The sequence below is a fragment of the Chamaea fasciata genome, unplaced genomic scaffold, assembly GCF_029207755.1.
Source record: "Chamaea fasciata isolate MVZ Bird 193981 ecotype frontalis unplaced genomic scaffold, bChaFas1.0.hap1 SCAF_408, whole genome shotgun sequence".
NCBI classification, from domain to species: Eukaryota; Metazoa; Chordata; class Aves; order Passeriformes; family Sylviidae; genus Chamaea; species Chamaea fasciata.
The window spans coordinates 620-10007 of record NW_027094493.1 but is presented as its reverse complement, the minus strand read 5'-3'; the positions used below and the strand labels follow the sequence as shown (position 1 = coordinate 10007).

General features: G+C 61.2%; 1 long non-coding RNA gene across 1 annotated transcript; it reads right to left on the bottom strand.

Moving 5' to 3' along the window:
• Nucleotides 1-273: 273 nt before the first annotated feature.
• Nucleotides 274-1440, bottom strand: LOC136305437 (uncharacterized). The gene is made up of 3 exons (XR_010725332.1): nucleotides 1191-1440; nucleotides 967-1095; nucleotides 274-500 (listed from the first exon to the last, which is right to left on the bottom strand). It is a non-coding gene; the product is annotated as an uncharacterized lncRNA (long non-coding RNA).
• Between the last annotated feature and the right edge of the window lie 7948 nt (nucleotides 1441-9388).

Below are 9388 nucleotides of genomic sequence, written 5' to 3'. Positions count from 1 at the left end.
TGCCGGGACAGGGCCCAGGTCGGGCAAATGCTGCAATAAACAGGCGCACACAACTCCCACAGCGGGAACAGCTGGGCTCAGCCTCCTCCGGCGTCGCCCCAAAGCCTGGCCAGGGCTTCAGGAGCAATGCAGGAGCTGCCTTTGGCCCCGCTCCTCCCAACAAGGCCACAGGACTCATCTCAGGGCCCTGTCCGGCCTCTGAACACAGAAAGGTCAAGCCATGTTTCACTAATGAGCACGGACCTAGCCCAGAACACTAATGATCCTGGCTACCGCACTGCCGACAGGATACAAACACAACATCTGGGTTGAAGGCTCACCCAGAGGTCAGCTTTGCCTCAAGACTCTGCTTCAGGCCTCAGGCCTTCAGGAAGTCCCAAGGTGCTTGAACCTCTGCGCAAAGCCTGCTCCCATCTCCTGTGGAACCTCACAGATCAGGCAGCACTTCCTCGGCCCACTCCTGAGGCTATTTAGCCTGCCAGCAAAGAGCAGGGGCTGACCTGGGAATGACAGAAGGCAGGGAGGGGAAAGGACCCTTTTGCTTCCATCCAGAAAGCCAAAGGCCGTCAAAAAAACCCTCTGGTGAACACCTGAGCAGCACCAGGAGATGAAAGGCCTGGCACTCCTGACTCCCAGAGCTCCCAGCGCTGCCTTGCCCCTCACCTTCAGCCCTCGTCTTGGACAGCAAGGCAATCCCAGGGACAGAAATCCAGGCTCCTGCTGCTCCTGGACGGAGGCACCCAACAGCTCTGTGCTGGCTGAACATGGCAGCAAAATCAGGATGCTGCTCTTCCTTGGGCAAAACTCCAGCCACTAAAAAGCTGGAATGCAGGACAACCCTGCCTCTCCACCAGGGCACTTGGATCCAGCCCTACTGACACATGGACATTTGAGACAGGAATCCATAACCCTCCGTGAAATCACATCACAGCCTCCAGGTGTTTTCCTGTTCGTGTCCTCACTTACCTGGCATAGGCTTCTTCCAAGGCTTTGCAGACACTTTGCCTCTAGCCAAAAAGATTAACATCGCCTTCTTTCCAGCTTTCAAGAAGTCACAGCAAGTCATCCTGGTCCCATGTTCCACATCAGATTCTCCTGTAAAAAGAAAGATATTTTTTCTGTTCAGATCATTTCTCAAGCTGTCAAGAAAAGCAGGATCCCACATGCACTCCCAGAAATTCTCTCAACACCATTTGCTGCTTCTCTCTCTGGCAGGGCACCAACAAGTCCTGGGACACTTCTTGTTCCCTGCTGGCCAGTGACCTTGAGCGATAAAAGAAGGCACCAGTATTGCTGCTAATTTTACAGCCACAGGCTTTGAACTTTCCACAAGTTAAAAGCAGAAGCAGACACTCCTCATCGGGCTCGAGTTCTCGCTTCCTGGCCCAGGAGACGCGCGGCCGCAGCTGCTCGAGCTTCTCTACCACTGCAGAGCGCGCCGAACACGGCAGGCGCACGGCAGGTGACGAACAAGCGACTTCTCCAATCCCGGCCCCGGAGAGGCGTGGCCGCCGCTCCTCGAGCTCCTCCGCCTCTGCACAGCGCTGCACGCACAGCAGGAGCACCGGAAGTGACGAAACAGCGAGGCCACGCTTCCCGGCCCGGGAGACGCGTGTCTGCCGCTCCTCGAGGATCTCAGCCGCCGCAAAGCACGCCGAGCAGGTAAGCGCACTGCAGATAATGAATAAGTGAAATCTTGCTTCCCAGCCCCGAAAATGCACTTTCGGTGCTGGAGGAGCTTCTCTGCTTGTGGGCAGCACGGAAACCGCGCCCAGCCGCTGTTCGCAGCCAGCCTGCAGCATACCGCCGGAGAGTGCACTAGGCGCGGCCAAACGGCGTTTGCTCGCTTCCCAGGCTAGGAGAAGCACTTTCCGTGCTGCAAACAGCTTCTCTGCCTGTGGAGAGCTCGGAAACAGCGTTTAACGCTGTTCCAAGCCTGCCTGCGAGCGAGGCGCCGGAGAGTGCACTAGGCGCGGCTAAACGGCGTTTGCTCGCTTCCCAGGCTAGGAGAAGCACTTGCCGTGCTGCAAACAGCTTCTCTGCCTGTGGAGAGCTCGGAAACAGCGTTTGACGCTGTTCCAAGCCTGCCTGCGAGCGAACCGCCGGAGAGTGCACTCGGCGCGGCCAAACGGCGTTTGCTCGCTTCCCAGGCTAGGAGAAGCGTTTTCCGTGCTGCAAACAGCTTCTCTGCCTGTGGAGAGCTCGGAAACAGCGTTTAACGCTGTTCCAAGCCTGCCTGCGAGCGAATCGCCGGAGAGTGCACTAGGCGCGGCCAAACGGCGTTTGCTCGCTTCCCAGGCTAGGAGAAGCGTTTTCCGTGCTGCAAACAGCTTCTCTGCCTGTGGAGAGCTCGGAAACAGCGTTTAACGCTGTTCCAAGCCTGCCTGCGAGCGAATCGCCGGAGAGTGCACTCGGCGCGGCCAAACGGCGTTTGCTCGCTTCCCAGGCTAGGAGAAGCACTTGCCGTGCTGCAAACAGCTTCTCTGCCTGTGGAGAGCTCGGAAACAGCGTTTGACGCTGTTCCAAGCCGGCCTGCGAGCGAAGCGCCGGAGAGTGCACTAGGCGCGGCCAAACGGCGTTTGCTCGCTTCCCAGGCTAGGAGAAGCACTTGCCGTGCTGCAAACAGCTTCTCTGCCTGTGGAGAGCTCGGAAACAGCGTTTAACGCTGTTCCAAGCCTGCCTGCGAGCGAGGCGCCGGAGAGTGCACTAGGCGCGGCCAAACGGCGTTTGCTCGCTTCCCAGGCTAGGAGAAGCACTTGCCGTGCTGCAAACAGCTTCTCTGCCTGTGGAGAGCTCGGAAACAGCGTTTAACGCTGTTCCAAGCCTGCCTGCGAGCGAAGCGCCGGAGAGTGCACTAGGCGCGGCCAAACGGCGTTTGCTCGCTTCCCAGGCTAGGAGAAGCACTTGCCGTGCTGCAAACAGCTTCTCTGCCTGTGGAGAGCTCGGAAACAGCGTTTAACGCTGTTCCAAGCCTGCCTGCGAGCGAATCGCCGGAGAGTGCACTAGGCGCGGCCAAACGGCGTTTGCTCGCTTCCCAGGCTAGGAGAAGCACTTGCCGTGCTGCAAACAGCTTCTCTGCCTGTAGAGAGCTCGGACACAGCGTTTGACGCTGTTCCAAGCCTGCCTGCGAGCGAACCGCCGGAGAGTGCACTCGGCGCGGCCAAACGGCGTTTGCTCGCTTCCCAGGCTAGGAGAAGCACTTGCCGTGCTGCAAACAGCTTCTCTGCCTGTGGAGAGCTCGGAAACAGCGTTTAACGCTGTTCCAAGCCTGCCTGCGAGCGAGGCGCCGGAGAGTGCACTAGGCGCGGCTAAACGGCGTTTGCTCGCTTCCCAGGCTAGGAGAAGCACTTGCCGTGCTGCAAACAGCTTCTCTGCCTGTGGAGAGCTCGGAAACAGCGTTTAACGCTGTTCCAAGCCTGCCTGCGAGCGAGGCGCCGGAGAGTGCACTAGGCGCGGCCAAACGGCGTTTGCTCGCTTCCCAGGCTAGGAGAAGCACTTGCCGTGCTGCAAACAGCTTCTCTGCCTGTGGAGAGCTCGGAAACAGCGTTTAACGCTGTTCCAAGCCTGCCTGCGAGCGAAGCGCCGGAGAGTGCACTAGGCGCGGCCAAACGGCGTTTGCTCGCTTCCCAGGCTAGGAGAAGCACTTGCCGTGCTGCAAACAGCCTCTCTGCCTGTGGAGAGCTCGGAAACAGCGTTTAACGCTGTTCCAAGCCTGCCTGCGAGCGAAGCGCCGGAGAGTGCACAAGGCACGGCCAAACGGCGTTTGCTCGCTTCCCAGGCTAGGAGAAGCACTTGCCGTGCTGCAAACAGCTTCTCTGCCTGTGGAGAGCTGGGACACAGCGTTTGACGCTGTTCCAAGCCTGCCTGCGAGCGAACCGCCGGAGAGTGCACTCGGCGCGGCCAAACGGCGTTTGCTCGCTTCCCAGGCTACGAGAAGCACTTGCCGTGCTGCAAACAGCTTCTCTGCCTGTGGAGAGCTCGGAAACAGCGTTTAACGCTGTTCCAAGCCTGCCTGCGAGCGAGGCGCCGGAGAGTGCACTAGGCGCGGCCAAACGGTGTTTGCTCGCTTCCCAGGCTAGGAGAAGCACTTGCCGTGCTGCAAACAGCTTCTCTGCCTGTGGAGAGCTCGGAAACAGCGTTTAACGCTGTTCCAAGCCTGCCTGCGAGCGAAGCGCCGGAGAGTGCACTAGGCGCGGCCAAACGGCGTTTGCTCGCTTCCCAGGCTAGGAGAAGCACTTGCCGTGCTGCAAACAGCTTCTCTGCCTGTGGAGAGCTCGGAAACAGCGTTTAACGCTGTTCCAAGCGTGCCTGCGAGCGAAGCGCCGGAGAGTGCACTAGGCGCGGCCAAACGGCGTTTGCTCGCTTCCCAGGCTAGGAGAAGCACTTGCCGTGCTGCAAACAGCTTCTCTGCCTGTAGAGAGCTCGGACACAGCGTTTGACGCTGTTCCAAGCCTGCCTGCGAGCGAACCGCCGGAGAGTGCACTCGGCGCGGCCAAACGGCGTTTGCTCGCTTCCCAGGCTAGGAGAAGCACTTGCCGTGCTGCAAACAGCTTCTCTGCCTGTGGAGAGCTCGGAAACAGCGTTTAACGCTGTTCCAAGCCTGCCTGCGAGCGAGGCGCCGGAGAGTGCACTAGGCGCGGCTAAACGGCGTTTGCTCGCTTCCCAGGCTAGGAGAAGCACTTGCCGTGCTGCAAACAGCTTCTCTGCCTGTGGAGAGCTCGGAAACAGCGTTTAACGCTGTTCCAAGCCTGCCTGAGAGCGAGGCGCCGGAGAGTGCACTAGGCGCGGCTAAACGGCGTTTGCTCGCTTCCCAGGCTAGGAGAAGCACTTGCCGTGCTGCAAACAGCTTCTCTGCCTGTGGAGAGCTCGGAAACAGCGTTTAACGCTGTTCCAAGCCTGCCTGCGAGCGAGGCGCCGGAGAGTGCACTAGGCACGGCTAAACGGCGTTTGCTCGCTTCCCAGGCTAGGAGAAGCACTTGCCGTGCTGCAAACAGCTTCTCTGCCTGTGGAGAGCTCGGAAACAGCGTTTAACGCTGTTCCAAGCCTGCCTGCGAGCGAAGCGCCGGAGAGTGCACTAGGCGCGGCCAAACGGCGTTTGCTCGCTTCCCAGGCTAGGAGAAGCACTTGCCGTGCTGCAAACAGCCTCTCTGCCTGTGGAGAGCTCGGAAACAGCGTTTAACGCTGTTCCAAGCCTGCCTGCGAGCGAAGCGCCGGAGAGTGCACTAGGCACGGCCAAACGGCGTTTGCTCGCTTCCCAGGCTAGGAGAAGCACTTGCCGTGCTGCAAACAGCTTCTCTGCCTGTGGAGAGCTCGGAAACAGCGTTTAACGCTGTTCCAAGCCTGCCTGCGAGCGAAGCGCCGGAGAGTGCACTAGGCGCGGCCAAACGGCGTTTGCTCGCTTCCCAGGCTAGGAGAAGCACTTGCCGTGCTGCAAACAGCCTCTCTGCCTGTGGAGAGCTCAGAAATAGCGTTTAACGCTGTTCCAAGCCTGCCTGCGAGCGAAGCGCCGGAGAGTGCACTCGGCGCGGCCAAACGGCGTTTGCTCGCTTCCCAGGCTAGGAGAAGCACTTGCCGTGCTGCAAACAGCTTCTCTGCCTGTGGAGAGCTCGGAAACAGCGTTTGACGCTGTTCCAAGCCTGCCTGCGAGCGAACCGCCGGAGAGTGCACTCGGCGCGGCCAAACGGCGTTTGCTCGCTTCCCAGGCTAGGAGAAGCACTTGCCGTGCTGCAAACAGCTTCTCTGCCTGTGGAGAGCTCGGAAACAGCGTTTGACGCTGTTCCAAGCCGGCCTGCGAGCGAAGCGCCGGAGAGTGCACTCGGCGCGGCCAAACGGCGTTTGCTCGCTTCCCAGGCTAGGAGAAGCACTTGCCGTGCTGCAAACAGCTTCTCTGCCTGTGGAGAGCTCGGAAACAGCGTTTGACGCTGTTCCAGGCCGGCCTGCGAGCGAAGCGCCGGAGAGTGCACTCGGCGCGGCCAAACGGCGTTTGCTCGCTTCCCAGGCTAGGAGAAGCACTTGCCGTGCTGCAAACAGCTTCTCTGCCTGTGGAGAGCTCGGAAACAGCGTTTGACGCTGTTCCAGGCCGGCCTGCGAGCGAAGCGCCGGAGAGTGCACTCGGCGCGGCCAAACGGCGTTTGCTCGCTTCCCAGGCTAGGAGAAGCACTTGCCGTGCTGCAAACAGCTTCTCTGCCTGTGGAGAGCTCGGAAACAGCGTTTGACGCTGTTCCAGGCCGGCCTGCGAGCGAACCGCCGGAGAGTGCACTCGGCGCGGCCAAACGGCGTTTGCTCGCTTCCCAGGCTAGGAGAAGCACTTGCCGTGCTGCAAACAGCTTCTCTGCCTGTGGAGAGCTCGGAAACAGCGTTTGACGCTGTTCCAGGCCGGCCTGCGAGCGAAGCGCCGGAGAGTGCACTCGGCGCGGCCAAACGGCGTTTGCTCGCTTCCCAGGCTAGGAGAAGCACTTGCCGTGCTGCAAACAGCTTCTCTGCCTGTGGAGAGCTCGGAAACAGCGTTTGACGCTGTTCCAGGCCGGCCTGCGAGCGAACCGCCGGAGAGTGCACTCGGCGCGGCCAAACGGCGTTTGCTCGCTTCCCAGGCTAGGAGAAGCACTTGCCGTGCTGCAAACAGCTTCTCTGCCTGTGGAGAGCTCGGAAACAGCGTTTGACGCTGTTCCAGGCCGACCTGCGAGCGAACCGCCGGAGAGTGCACTCGGCGCGGCCAAACGGCGTTTGCTCGCTTCCCAGGCTAGGAGAAGCACTTGCCGTGCTGCAAACAGCTTCTCTGCCTGTGGAGAGCTCGGAAACAGCGTTTGACGCTGTTCCAGGCCGGCCTGCGAGCGAACCGCCGGAGAGTGCACTCGGCGCGGCCAAACGGCGTTTGCTCGCTTCCCAGGCTAGGAGAAGCACTTGCCGTGCTGCAAACAGCTTCTCTGCCTGTGGAGAGCTCGGAAACAGCGTTTGACGCTGTTCCAGGCCGGCCTGCGAGCGAAGCGCCGGAGAGTGCACTCGGCGCGGCCAAACGGCGTTTGCTCGCTTCCCAGGCTAGGAGAAGCACTTGCCGTGCTGCAAACAGCTTCTCTGCCTGTGGAGAGCTCGGAAACAGCGTTTGACGCTGTTCCAGGCCGGCCTGCGAGCGAAGCGCCGGAGAGTGCACTCGGCGCGGCCAAACGGCGTTTGCTCGCTTCCCAGGCTAGGAGAAGCACTTGCCGTGCTGCAAACAGCTTCTCTGCCTGTGGAGAGCTCGGAAACAGCGTTTGACGCTGTTCCAGGCCGGCCTGCGAGCGAAGCGCCGGAGAGTGCACTCGGCGCGGCCAAACGGCGTTTGCTCGCTTCCCAGGCTAGGAGAAGCACTTGCCGTGCTGCAAACAGCTTCTCTGCCTGTGGAGAGCTCGGAAACAGCGTTTGACGCTGTTCCAGGCGGCCTGCGAGCGAAGCGCCGGAGAGTGCACTCGGCGCGGCCAAACGGCGTTTGCTCGCTTCCCAGGCTAGGAGAAGCACTTGCCGTGCTGCAAACAGCTTCTCTGCCTGTGGAGAGCTCGGAAACAGCGTTTGACGCTGTTCCAGGCCGGCCTGCGAGCGAAGCGCCGGAGAGTGCACTCGGCGCGGCCAAACGGCGTTTGCTCGCTTCCCAGGCTAGGAGAAGCACTTGCCGTGCTGCAAACAGCTTCTCTGCCCTGTGGAGAGCTCGGAAACAGCGTTTGACGCTGTTCCAGGCCGGCCTGCGAGCGAAGCGCCGGAGAGTGCACTCGGCGCGGCCAAACGGCGTTTGCTCGCTTCCCAGGCTAGGAGAAGCACTTGCCGTGCTGCAAACAGCTTCTCTGCCTGTGGAGAGCTCGGAAACAGCGTTTGACGCTGTTCCAGGCCGGCCTGCGAGCGAAGCGCCGGAGAGTGCACTCGGCGCGGCCAAACGGCGTTTGCTCGCTTCCCAGGCTAGGAGAAGCACTTGCCGTGCTGCAAACAGCTTCTCTGCCTGTGGAGAGCTCGGAAACAGCGTTTGACGCTGTTCCAGGCCGGCCTGCGAGCGAAGCGCCGGAGAGTGCACTCGGCGCGGCCAAACGGCGTTTGCTCGCTTCCCAGGCTAGGAGAAGCACTTGCCGTGCTGCAAACAGCTTCTCTGCCTGTGGAGAGCTCGGAAACAGCGTTTGACGCTGTTCCAGGCCGGCCTGCGAGCGAAGCGCCGGAGAGTGCACTCGGCGCGGCCAAACGGCGTTTGCTCGCTTCCCAGGCTAGGAGAAGCACTTGCCGTGCTGCAAACAGCTTCTCTGCCTGTGGAGAGCTCGGAAACAGCGTTTGACGCTGTTCCAGGCCGGCCTGCGAGCGAAGCGCCGGAGAGTGCACTCGGCGCGGCCAAACGGCGTTTGCTCGCTTCCCAGGCTAGGAGAAGCACTTGCCGTGCTGCAAACAGCTTCTCTGCCTGTGGAGAGCTCGGAAACAGCGTTTGACGCTGTTCCAGGCTGGCCTGCGAGCGAAGCGCCGGAGAGTGCACTCGGCGCGGCCAAACGGCGTTTGCTCGCTTCCCAGGCTAGGAGAAGCACTTGCCGTGCTGCAAACAGCTTCTCTGCCTGTGGAGAGCTCGGAAACAGCGTTTGACGCTGTTCCAGGCCGGCCTGCGAGCGAAGCGCCGGAGAGTGCACTCGGCGCGGCCAAACGGCGTTTGCTCGCTTCCCAGGCTAGGAGAAGCACTTGCCGTGCTGCAAACAGCTTCTCTGCCTGTGGAGAGCTCGGAAACAGCGTTTGACGCTGTTCCAGGCCGGCCTGCGAGCGAACCGCCGGAGAGTGCACTCGGCGCGGCCAAACGGCGTTTGCTCGCTTCCCAGGCTAGGAGAAGCACTTGCCGTGCTGCAAACAGCTTCTCTGCCTGTGGAGAGCTCGGAAACAGCGTTTGACGCTGTTCCAGGCCGGCCTGCGAGCGAACGGCCGGAGAGTGCACTCGGCGCGGCCAAACGGCGTTTGCTCGCTTCCCAGGCTACGAGAAGCACTTGCCGTGCTGCAAACAGCTTCTCTGCCTGTGGAGAGCTCGGAAACAGCGTTTGACGCTGTTCCAGGCCGGCCTGCGAGCGAACCGCCGGAGAGTGCACTCGGCGCGGCCAAACGGCGTTTGCTCGCTTCCCAGGCTAGGAGAAGCACTTGCCGTGCTGCAAACAGCTTCTCTGCCTGTGGAGAGCTCGGAAACAGCGTTTGACGCTGTTCCAGGCCGGCCTGCGAGCGAAGCGCCGGAGAGTGCACTCGGCGCGGCCAAACGGCGTTTGCTCGCTTCCCAGGCTAGGAGAAGCACTTGCCGTGCTGCAAACAGCTTCTCTGCCTGTGGAGAGCTCGGAAACAGCGTTTGACGCTGTTCCAGGCCGGCCTGCGAGCGAAGCGCCGGAGAGTGCACTCGGCGCGGCCAAACGGCGTT